This window comes from Chiloscyllium plagiosum, chromosome 1, assembly GCF_004010195.1.
Source record: "Chiloscyllium plagiosum isolate BGI_BamShark_2017 chromosome 1, ASM401019v2, whole genome shotgun sequence".
Lineage (NCBI taxonomy): Eukaryota > Metazoa > Chordata > Chondrichthyes > Orectolobiformes > Hemiscylliidae > Chiloscyllium > Chiloscyllium plagiosum.
In genome coordinates, this window is record NC_057710.1 from 64824517 (window position 1) to 64838106 (window position 13590).

Here is a 13590-nt window from a genome sequence, read left to right on the forward strand (position 1 = left end):
TTTGAAATCTGTGATATTAAAAAAGAGGTGCTGATGAGGAAATGGAGATGCCTTATAGAGAAAATGAGGAATTGACAGTAATCCACCAAAAAACATTGTCTCCAAATTGCCTTAGGAAAATATTGCTGTGAGATTACAATAGTTGGTGATATGGGTATATGTAAAGCACAAGTTTGCATCAACCAGTATTTTTGGTGGTCACAGCTCAACAAGAATGTGGTAAGGTGCTGCAGAGCCTGTCATATCTGCCAGGTTGTGGGAAAATCCTGACCTGGAATTGGATCTGCTCCTATGTTTCCCATGTCAGTTTTTGATCAAACATTCAGCAAGGTGTTGGTGGATTGTGTGGGGCAAACAGAACAGGACTACCAGTGTGCCCTTACCATGATGGATGTGGCCAACTATTTCCCAGATGCTAATCCCCTGAGGATCATGTCTGCCAGGACAGTAGTGAGGAACTGACCAATTCTCCACCTAGTATCATCTACCAACTGAAAGCTAGTAGGATCAAGGCTCAAATTTCATATCGATTTCAGGAAATAATGGGTGACCTGGATGTGAGCTTGCAGACATTTCTACATATCACCCAAAATCACAGGGAGAACTAGAACTATACAAACAAACCCTCAGAGCAATGATCATACTACCATGAGCACTCCCATGACTGGACTAAGGGAATGGATCTTTTTCATTTTTGCCACCAGGTACCCACAGATTGTACTCCATCTGAACAGCACGGTGGCTCAGTGGTTAGCACTGCTGCCTCACAGCGCCAGGGATCCAGATTTGATTCTAGCCTCGGGCGGCTCTCTATGTGGAGTTTACACATTCTCCCCGTGTCTGTGTGGGTTTCCTCCAGGTACTCTGGTTTCCTCCCACAGTCCAAAGATGTGCAGGTTAGGTGAGTTGGCTATGCTAAGTTTCCGATAGTGTTCAGGGATGTGTAGGTTAGGTGCATTAGTCAGGGGTAAATGTGGGATAGGGGAATGAGTCTGGTTGGGTTGCTCTTTGAGGGTCAGTGTGGACTTGTTGGACTGAAGGGCCTGTTTCCATACTATAGGGATTCTCTGAATTATTTTGCTCGCACTAAATGAGATGGCCTCTGAAGTTGATAATGGGGAGGTTGTTAGACCAGAAGGAGGAATATTAGAGATTACAGTAAATTTCCGAGACTGACACTCACAGACCTGTAAAGTGGACCATGATAAGATGAAAATCTCCTGGTCTGTGATGAAACAACAGGCAGATAAACATGCCAGAACTTTCAGCCAGGACACACATGTCAGTCCTCCAAACAACGTCAGCTGATTTGTAAAAACTTGGTTCAGCCGCCATACTCAGCAGACAAGAAGTTTGGGGAACTCAGTGATCTGAATGAGGCCTCAGACTGGGGAAAAAAGGCAAAGGAGGTGCATTGTCAATATGATAAAACAATACCACTACTGAGAAGAAGATGAACAGATACCTTTCTGTGTAATTGCACTGATCTAAAGGAGCAGGGTAGCAGTGGAATGAATTGAAAGGAGACGTTTATGAGACCTACATTAAATTCCCTCCTACCTGGCTAAACAATACAAATTCTGTTTATGGCCAAGCCAGATGGCTGCACAAACTCTGCTCTGACTACCAAAAAAGATAATGCAGTGACCAGATAACCCAGTTGTGAGTTTGTAGAGATTTGGTCAAAAAAGCAGCCTAAAAGACTAAGATAGATTTACTCAGTTCACGAGTAGGTTCATTTGTCTATCTGAGCAAAGAAATCACCACCTTTGTAATTCCAGATGTGTTATTACAATTTTGAACCATTTTAACTTCAAAATGCCCCAACTACCTTTCAAGATCTGATGAACAGGATAGTAACAGGTTTGTCTAATTCCACAGGAAATAATGATGACCTCCTAGTGTACAGCAATATCTGAAACACACACTTCAGATAACTGGAAATGCGCTTCTAGAAAATACAAATTTAGTGGCCAATCTCACAATGAGTTGTGAGTTTGTTAGGGCCCACAGGATATATCTAGGACACATTGTGAGTCAAGGATGAGAACTGCCCAGGGCTGCAAAGATGCAACATAACAGTTCCTCCTTTCCACACCAAAACAGGAAATGCAAGGGCCTAGTGGTATTGCTATTAGACTGTTAATCCAGTGACTCAAGTAATGTTCTGGGATCCTGGGTTTGAATCCCACCATGACAGATGGTGTAACTTGAACTCAGTAAAATCTGGAAATAAGAGTCTAATCATGACCATGAATTGATCGTTGGAAAAAACAATCTGGTTCACTAATGTCCTTTATGGAAGGAAGAAGTAATAGGAATGCAGAGTACTGGGCTAATGGTAAAATGTTTGGTAGTGTAGATGAACAGAGAGATCTCGGTATCCAGGTGCATAAATCCCTGAAAGTTGCCACCCAGGTTGATAGGGTTGTTGAGAAAGTGTATGGTGTGTTGGTGTTTATTGGTTGGGGAATTGAGTTTCAGAGCCACAAGATCATACTTCAGCTGTACAAGATAGTGGTAAGGCCGCACCTGGAGTATTGTGTGCAGTTCTGGTCACTGCATTATAGGAAGGATGTGGAAGCTTTGGAAAGAGTCCAGAGATTTTCTAGTATGTTGCCTGGTATGGAAGGAAGGTCTTACGAGGGAACTGAGGCTGCTTTAGTTGGAGAGAAGAAGGTTGAGAGATGACTTAATCGAGATGTGTAAGATCATCAAAGGGTTAGATCGGGTGGTCAGTGAGAACCTTTTTCTTTGGATGGTGAAGTCTAACACAAGGGGACATAGCTTTAAATTGAGGGGTGATAAATTTAGGATAGATATCGCAGTGGTTTCTTTACTCAGAGACTAGTAGGAGCATGGAACGGCCTGCCTGCCATAGGACATTTAAATGGGCATTAGACATACATATGCATAATAATGGTGGAGGTTAGATGGGCATCAGATTAATTTTGCAGCTCGGCACAACATCAAGAATTGAAGGGCCTGTGCTGTGTTGTAACGTTCTATGTTCTATGTTTCAGGTTAAAAAGTGTGGTGTTGGAAACACACTGCAGGTCAGGCAGCATCCGAGGAGCAAGAGAATCAACATTTCGGGCATAAGCCCTTCATCAGGAATGTGTGTGGAGGGGAGAGGGCGGGGGTGGAGAGGGGAAGGGAGCTGAGAGATAAATAGGAGGGAGGGTGGACTTGGGGTGAAGATACATGGGAAGGCGATAGGTAGATGCAGGTGAGGAGTGATGGTGATAGATCAGTTTAGAGAGTGCAGCGGAAAGGTGGGAAGGAAGATGGACAGGTAGAACAGGTCAAGAGGATGGTGCCGATTGGGGGAAGGGGAGATGACGAAACTGGTGAAATTGATGTTGATGCCGTGTGGTTGGAGGGTCCTAAGGCGGAAGATGAGGCGTTCTTCCTCTAGGCGTTGGGTGGCTAAGATTTGATGGTGGAGGAGGCCCAGGACTTTCATGTCCTTGGCAGAGTGGAAGAGGTAGTTGAAGTGGTCAGCCACAGGATTGGTGCGTGTGTCTCTGAAACGTTCCATAAGTTAGCATCTGCCTCTCCAATGTACAGGAGACCACATTGAGAGCAACGGACAGAGTAGATGAGGTGGGTGAATATGTGGGAAAACCTCTGCTGGACACGGAAGGCTCATTTGAGCCCTTGGATGGAGGTGAGGGAGGAGGTACAGGTGCAGGTTTTACACATCTTGTGGCAGCAAGGGAAGGTGCAGGGAGTAGAAGGTGGGTTGGTGGGGGGTGTGGACGTAACAGGGCGTCGTGGAGGGAATGGTCTCTGCGGAATGCTGGTAGGAGTGGGGAGGGAAATACATCTCTGGTAGTGGGTTCTGTCTGTAGGTGGCTGAAATGGCAGAGGATGATGCGCTGTATCTGGAGATAGGTGGGGTGGGGGGTGAAGACCCAGGGGAGTTCTATCCTCGTTGCAGTTGGAGGGATGGGGTTCGAGGGTGAAGGTGCGGGAAGTGGTGGAGATGCACTGGAGGGCATTGTTGACTACGTGGGAAGGGAAATCGCAGTCCTTGAAATGAAGTGTGGTCAAATCTGATTTGATGTTTTGAGAAAATGACAGGTCTACACTTTTTGAATTCAGCAAATTGAGTAATTTTCCAATAAATTATTTTCTTTCGGAATTCACAATATCGATCGCAGGATGATGCCCTGTTATTTTCGGAACGCAGGGAACAAATACGAGCTTTATTTACATTTCTAATAGCGTCGTAAGGGGGCAACATTAGACCACAGAATTTTATTGTTCTCTTGAATACGGTTGTCTGTGTCCCATCCTATCCACTAGATGGCGGGTTTGTTTCGGAAGTGCTGTTCCTCGGCTGCAGCAATGTTGTGAGTCGAATTGTCCATTCCAACTCTCGCCCTCTGGCTGAAGGCAAACAGAAGCTCAATCGAAGTGTCTTTTCAATATTCAGTGTGTGGAACAAGGTTTTGTAAGCACATTGCAACAGTACCGTTCTGTAGATGAGCAAATTTTGCTATAATCCTGAGGATGGTTTCGATTTTAATTACATTACTAGATTTTGCAGCTTGCCGAACAAAAAACGCGATTGCTTTCATTTTAACTGTTGATGCTTGCAGATTTTAGATACTTTTTATTGTTAAATATGGTTTTAGTAGCGCATGATCATTAACCTGAATATTTATATTATGCAATTAACGCCACAACCTTTTGGCAACTCTGCGACAACAAAAGACGAAAAAACTGTATGCAAATCAGTTCTTTTTGACATTGCTTTTTGATTTTGATCTTAATAACATGGTGCGTAGAGTAACTTAAAATTAATTATATGGTACTTGACTAGGAGGAAGGCCGCGCTATTGAAAAGACTCAGTGTTGGTGGAGCCGGCCACCTGCACCGGGCTGCATTAGACAGAAAAGAATAGAATAAATTGCCGAAGGTTTCTTAATCAAGGGAAGGTCGAGCATTCCCCCCACCTCCCAAAAATGTCGAGAAATATCTGGGCCGGAGAAGCGGGCTGGAGCTATGAAGGGAATTTAATTTTTGCAGAGAAGGTATGCTACGTATCTGACTTAGCAACCGATAAGTTTGCTACAAATGAGGACATTTGGACAAGGAAATAATGTAATTTACTTTTTTTTTACATTGAATAGAATGTAAATGTTAGCAATGCAAGTATGTCTCGGAGGTTAAATTCTCTTTCATCGCATTGCATATGCTTTGATTTCTGTCAATATTCCGATGAAAATCAGATCAGTAGTATTTAATGATATGACTGCTGTGTTTTCTATCGTGAAATGCGATTAAGAATCTGTATATTTATTGTTTAAGGATTACAAACTTCATAGTATAATTTTTTCTATGTATTTTTTAACGATGCATACTGTACGATAATGCTTATATATTGTGATTGAATTTAAAGCTCTTTTAATTCGGATATAATTTTTACCTGAGGTACAACATTATCCGGACATATATTAAGTATACATTGTAATTTGCTTGGCGTTTCTGTTAACACTATTTGGCGAAACTTTTTTTTAACTGGAAAGCCATTGGCTCCATTAACTGTTTCGACAAAGGAGGAGATACACTGTGGTTTACACACCACCCCCCCCCCCCCCCCCCCATCCCCCCAATTTAACCGCAGTCTGCAACTTCAATTTGAGATTACCCGAACTTGCTCGCATTTCCACTTTTCAAAAGAAGATTAACAAATGCCAGTCAGAACTGCAAGGGCAATATGAACGAACGACTGAATCGCGCAGAGGGGTTTGTAATAAAATAGGGGGAGGGAGAAGGAGTAACAGAATCAAGACCACTCCAATCTGTTGTTAAAAATCCACTTTTCATGGGATTGGTGACAAAAATCTGTACCCTCCAATTAGCTGTTTCATAATTATACAGAGTGTGAACGTTTGTTTTAGGAAATAGGATGAACAGCCTCCCATTGACAAAAAAAATTCTACGAATGAAGGTTCCTGATTTTTTTTCAATTCCGTTTAAGTATGATAATATGGAATAATTATCTGTTTGTATAATTTAAGTCCTTCTTCATCGTTATCGTGCACGTTTAATCTAAATTAGTCATTTCTTGTGATGTTAGGACAGTGATAGAAACAGTAACAATTGCTAGTTTAGATAGTTATGCAAAACGCTAAAGGGGAATACACAAGTTAGAGCATTTTGTGCGATTTATACCTGGATATATCAGTGATTAATTGCACATAATTGCCTAATCTGAAAGCGATTTTTCAAACCTCCAGGAAAAGAGCTGAAAGGAAACCAACTCTTAAGAGAAGAAAACCTCATCTTTAAATATGAAGGGGAGCCTATGCGGGCTATTAATGTTATATTCGTACAGCAGCATCTTGTTTGACTGCTATTTTACTTACCTGTTCACGTAAATAGAGAGAAACAAAACTGTAGAACTAATCACCAATGGCTCACGATAGACTACTGTGGGCATATTTTAGAACGTGTTTTGTTAATGGCTTAAAAAATACCTTCTAGAGTCATACAATTTCTTCTTCTTTAGTAACTCAAAATTGTGTAAACAACTGGGGACATTGCTCCAATGCATTTTTCTGTTCGTGTTGCATTTTAAAACTGGTTTGCCTTTTGTCTTTTCCCTTCACTTTAAATCAGACAGAATATAAACATGGCTGCAGCCGAATTCCTTGACGAGTTTGTCACGAGATGATTTCTTTATGGCAAAATTATCTGGCTATGAGGCTGAGTTTTCAAGCAAATTTGTCAGGATCGATTAGAGTAAAAATCAAACTCTTGGAGTCCTGGGTATTAATTGCGTATTTGACATCAGCTATCCAAGCAAGCAAAAACAAAAATACCTCGTAGACACAGAGATTGTGAAACATTAACGGTACTTAATGTGGCATCATTCTTTTAATAAACTGACATACTAGTGTAGTTTGTGCAGTAGTTTATTTGTCGCCGTGATCTCTATTACAAAGCCAAAATAAAACTTTGCCACAGTCGGAAGCCTTGTGGCAATTATGACTATTAGAATTAATCTTGTGAAGAATATGCCATGTAACAGTTTCAAGCTAAATCAATTCTGAGCTAACAACAACCGTATCAGCATTTAAATGTATTTGTATGGCTCGGAATACACGAAGCGAATTTATGACATTGTCCACATTATGTAGTAATTGTTCGGCAGTTTTCAGAGCTATTATTTTCAGTCGCTTGTCAATTACTAATGGCTTTTTTTGATTAACTGATAATAAAAGGAAAAGAGTGGATTTGTCATAACACTCGAATTTCAGTCCTGATGTATGAGATCTTATTATGGTAGGCGGATTCAGGGCTTTTTTTAAAATCAGCCCCCCACCCCCACAAGGAAATGCTGAAAATATCTGAAGCTGTGGTAATTTCGCAACAAAAGATTTTTTTAAATTGTCAGAGCTCCATCATGCTCAGACATTTCCAGCAGCGCATCTTTTCAATATTGCTTGGGACATTTGGGATGGCCAGTAAGATTTCTTTATGTCCAGAGCTACCACAGGTTCGCGTTACCATGAAAGATTCCGAGCAATTCCTACACAGGGTATTTAAAATCACCGAGACCATTAGAACGAGCGCCAAATAGTCATTGAAACGCGGGAATTCAAATAATCAGGAGCCAAACAACCTGCATAATAAGCGATGAGTAGTAACTCATATAGGGCCAATTCAATACTGGCAACCTTGTCTCGATCGCAGACGGAGAGGGAAAGGTTGCTATTGAGATTGTTTGCAGTTGTATGGAGCAGGAAGATTTATCTCACCCCCCCCCCACCCACCCCCCCCCCCCCCCTCCCCGCCCCACTCGCGGAAGTCGTGTGTCTACACCTTCAAAAATAGTTGAAAGTACATTTTGCGAATACGCGTTACATTATCCTGCACCGACCTTGTTTTTCTTGCTAACATCTGTCACTCTTCTGCAGTAAATTCGCCAGATCTATGTTGGCTGGTATTTGTACCTATGAAGAGTCAAACTTGCCGTGTAATATTTTGCTTCTGTCCTGTACCTACCCTAGTTTCTCAATCGGTTATAAGTATAAGCAGAAACAAGGAAATTCTACTTAACGAACATATTTGCGCATGATAATACCGCTGATAACCTTTAGATAAATTTTAAGTACAATCCAAATCGACAGAACACACTGCAGAATTCATCTTCCAAGTGATTGACAGTGGACTGTTGCACACACAGTTATTTTATCTGAGTTATCGTTATTTATCAGTCTGACCTGTCGTTGTACGGATTGTGGTTTGTTTGTAACTGGCGGAAGGGAATGAACTTGTAAAAATCCCAATCGGTTACAAATGTGTTTGTCATATTTTCTGTTGTTTGAAAATAGTTTATTGATTGTAATAACAGACGCGATATTTTGATATGCGCTGACATACGGGTGATTTATAGGTTCGTTTGATATTGATTTCGGCCCTGTTAACTATTCCCATGGAAATGACAGATGAAACATTCCAAACTTCTGGTTAGGAAAAAAAAATGTGAAGAAACACAATCCCCGCTGGTTTACCGGATCTGCCGCTTTCACGATCCATTAATTATCTGAAGTTTTCATTGCTGTACATACCAAACAGCTCATTGCTGCTGAAAAATGTAATCGATTGAGATTCAAAAAGAAATCTTCAGTTCTAGGTTTTATTTAAATTGGAATTTTTTGCAGCAAATAGAAAATCCCTTTATGTGATGTGTGGTGAAGTTTTGTAAAGAGGAGTCCAGTCTGCACGCGGGAGATTGAGGAGAGTCCTGGGCGATTTAATGGACGGATTCGGTATCAAAAGGAACTCCACACAGAGAGACACCTTCCCTGAATGTGTACACCGACTCGCTCATTATCCCTATCACATATATGCTTTTTAGGGAAAAAAAGTCACATCAGAGAACGGTGACCAGAGAGAGAGAAAAAAAAATCATGTTTGAAATATCTAGTTCCTTGTGTCAATCAAAACGGATAAAATCCGGCAAGATTTAGCGATTAAAATGACATTGTTCACCTACTCCCCCTTGGTTTGGGCCGAGTCCGTTATAATTTTTATTTTTAAATGTACGTGTTAACTTGATGCAAGTCCGGCGGTGTGTGTGAATTAATTTAGATTGAATGCGGTGAAACTTTTCATGCAAAACAATGCAGGAATATCGAAAATAATTCACAGAAAATGTCAGGGAACCCAGTCAGGGTGGGAGTTGGGATTTGAGAAGCTGAATACTGTCAATAATACACAGCGATTTATAATCAAATAATAATCAGTATCTGCAGCTTTTGCACTTGCTGTATTTGAATTAAACCGACGGAGTAAGCTGTATGGAAACGCTCTTCGTAAATTCAACAAACCCAATATCTAACTGGATGTGCCGCTGTGTGGATGATACTGAGGAGGGGGGCGGGGAGAGAAAATTGAGGTGTTTGCATTTAATACGAGTGAAAGTATTACTAGCAATCCGATTTGAGAGGAGACATCTGTCTAATGCAGCCAATAAGAGCTATCCATTAGTGTTATTGGAGCTGAGGAGCGGGGGACGGCAGATCGCGATGAGATTAAGGAATTCGCAATCGGATCAGAGGTTGGCAGCTCAATCTCGTACTTTCGGGGCGGCAGAATGTCAGGCAGACTGCTCCAGCTCCGCTCTCAATGTAATCCGATTAAAAGTAAAACCAGGCAGGGCACTCTGCTTCCAGTCCACGTGCAATCAGATCATGAGTTTCAGGTAAACTGTTGCAGGCGGGTTTCTTCCCGTCAGCACGTTAGTGCACAGACAGGTAGAAAGCTGCAGACCGCTATATTCCCATCTCAAAGCTGTCAGCATCTTCCTCTGCCGACCCTTGTGGTGGGCAATTTGCTCCACTTTCATTTGAGGCTGAGTAAAATCTGGAATACCTTTTCACCCCATCCAGTGAACAAACAGACGGAATTTTGATCCAGTGTCAGTTAGAAAGGGCATGGAATTCCTGTCCCGGGAATCAGATCAAGTCCGCGTCCCGCCGTCAGCTCCCAAAGCAGCTGATGGCAAGTCGGTTTCAATGCGCCCCCGTCGCGGTCCTTAGCTCACTAGCGGCTGCTTGATGCACTGCACATCGGGTGGAAAAAAATATTTTCTAATCAACCCATTCAAAGAGGTTATTACACATCTGGAACAGGTGGGACTTAAACCCGAGCCTCCTGCTACTGAGGTAGAGATGCTACCACTGTGCCACAAAGAAGCCCAAAATCCAGAAAGAACTGTGCACTCATTGCATATCACACAGAAAAGTATACACAGTGCACATCCAGGCAAAATAGTGTAGTCTGTGCACATACAGACAGAATGGCGTATGGATGGATATCGAGTGCAGGCAGTGCACATACTATATTTATATATATATATATATATATGGTGCAGTCAGTACATTACCAGAGAGTGGATTAGTGGTGCTGGAAGAGCACAGTAGTCCAGGCAGCATCCTGGATGCTCTTCCAGCCCCACCAATCCAGAATCTGGTTTCCAGCATCTGCAGTCATTGTTTTTACCACATTACCAGAGAGAACAGTGCAGTCAGTGGTGATCCAGACCAAATAATGCAGTCAGTGCCATTTCAGGTAGAATAGTGGAGAGAGTGCACATCAAGACAGAATAGTGCAGGCTGTTCACATCCAGAAAAAATAGTGCAATTGTTGCACATAAACGCAAAAATATGCAGTCAGTGCACATGAAAACACAACTGTGCAGTGAGTGCACTTCCAAGTAGAAATAGGCAGTCAATGCATATCCAGGCAGATTGATGTAATCATTGTACATACACACACAATAGAGCTGTCACTGCATATCCATACAGGATACTGCAGCAACTACACATTCAAACAGAATAGTGTAGTCAGATTACATCCCAGGCTGAATAGTGCTGCCAGTGCAAATCCAGGCACAATAGTGTAGACATTGCACTCCCAATCTGAATATGGAGTAAGAGCACTTCTAGACATAATGGTGTAGTCATAGATTCATATATCTGCACAGCATGGAAACAGACCCTTCGATCCAACTCTCTCATGTCGACCAAATATCCTAAATTAATCTAGTCCCATTTGGCCCATATCCTCTAAACACTTCCTATTCATATACCCATCCAGATGCCTTTTAGATGTTGTAATTGTACCAGCCTCACCACTTCCTCTAGTAGCTCTTTCTATACAAACACCACTCTCTACATGAAATAGTTGCCCCTTAGGTCCCTTTTATAACTTTCTTCTCTCACCTTAAACCTTTGCTCTCTAGTTTTGGACTCCCCCATCCCGGGGAAAACACTTTGGATATCTACCCTATTAATTTCACAACATCAGGTTATAGTTCAACAGGTTTATTTGGAAGCACTCATTTTCAGAGCACTGCTCCTTCATCAGGCGGTTGTGCAGTATAAGTTCATAGGACACATAATTTGGAGCAAAAGTTTATAGTGTGATGTAACTGAAATTATATATTGAAAAAGACTTGGATTGTTTGTGAAAGAGTACAATCCTACAACCTTATACTTGGTGGGCGGCACGGTGGCACAGTGGTTAGCACTGCTGCCTCACAGCGCCAGAGATCCGGGTTCAATTCCCGCCTCAGGCGACCAACTGTGTGGAGTTTGCACATTCTCCCCGTGTCTGCGTGGGTTTCCTCCGGGTGCTCCGGTTTCCTCCCACACTCCAAAAATGTGCAGGTCAGGTGAATTGGCCACGCTAAATTGCCTGTAGTGTTAGGTGCAGGGGTAAATGTAGGGGAATGGGTCTGGGTGGGTGCGCTTCGGCGGGTCGGTGTGGACTTGTTGGGCCGAAGGGCCTGTTTCCACACTGTAAGTAATCTAATCTAATCTAAAAAAAACCACCTGATGAAGGAGCAGCAAAAGCTAGTGCTTCCAAATAAACCTGTATAACCTGGTGTTGTATGATTTTTACCTTTGTACACCCCAGTCCAACACTGGCACCTTCAAATCATGACTACCGTATTCATGCCCTTCAAGATTTTATAAACATTTATAAGTTCACCACTCAGTTTACGACACTCCAAGGAAAATAGCCCCAGCCTATTCAGCATCTCCTAATAGCTCAAACCCTCTAACAGCGACAACATCCTTGTAAATCTTTTCTGAACCCCTTCAAGTTTCACAACAGTCTTCCTATAGCAGGGAGACCAGAACTGAACACAATATTTCAAAAATGGCCGAACCAATGTCCTGTACAGCTGCAACATGACCCTCCCTACTCCCATACTCAATGCGCTGACCAATAAAGGCAAGCATACCAAATGCTTTCTTCACAACCCTGTCTACCTGGGACTCCACTTTAAAGGAACTATGAACCTGCTCTCCAAGATCTCTTTGTTCAGCAAACACTCTCAGGAACTTACCATTAAGTGTATGAGTCCTGGTCTGATTCACATTTCCAAAAGGCAGCACTTCACATTTATCTAAATTAAACTCCATCTGCCACTCCTGGGCCCATTGGTCCACCTGATCAAGGTCTCATTGCACTCTGAGGTAACTTTCTTCGCTATCCACTATACCTCCATTTTGGTGTCATCTGCAAACTTACTAACCATACCTCTAATGTTCACATCCAAATCATTTATATAAATGACAAATAGCAGTGGAGCTAGCACCGATCCCTGTGGCACACCACTGGTCATGTGGTGTGCCTCCAGTCTGAAAACCAACTCTCCATCACTACCCTTTGTCTTCGACCTTTGAGCCAGTTCTGTTTCCAAATAGCTAGTTCTCCCTGCATTCCATGTGATTTAGTGTTGCTAACCAGTGCAGATCCAGGAAGAATAGAGCTGTAATTGCACATCCAGGAGAATAGTGCAGACAGTGCACATACAAATATTATGTCATGCAGGCTGTATAGTTCCAGACACAACAGTGTAGTCAGTGCACATCCATGTAAAATTCTGGAGACCGTGCACATCCAGAAACAATGGTGCAGCCAGTTCACACCAGGCACAAAATTACAGTCAGTGCACGTTCAGACAGAAGAGTGCAGACAGTGCACATCCAGTGCAGTTGTGACATGTCCAGACACATTACTACCATCATTTCACATCCAGGCAGAATAGTTCAGGCAGTGCACATCAGACAAACTAGTGCAGTCACTGAGTCATATAGCACAAGAAAAGATCCTTCAGTACAACTAGTCCACACCGACCAGGTTCCCAAACTAAATTAGTCTCTGTTTGGCCCATATCCCACCAAACCTTTCATATTCATGTACCTATCCAAATGTCTTTTAAATGTTGTAACTGTACTTGCATTCAACACTTTCTCTGGTAGTTCACTCCACTCATGAAACACTCACTGTGTGAAAGAATTGCTCTCATGTCCTTTTTAACACTTTCTACTCTCACCTTAAAAATATGCCCCCTGGTTTTGAACCCCTCCACCCTAGGGAAGAGACCCTTGCTATGCTACCTTATCTATGCTACTCATGATTTTGTAAACATCTATAAGGTCACCCCTCAATGTCAATCTTCTTCACTGTCCACCATACCACAAATGTTGGTGTCATCCACAAATATACTAACCATGCCTCCTATATTCTCATCCAATTTGTTTATATAAATA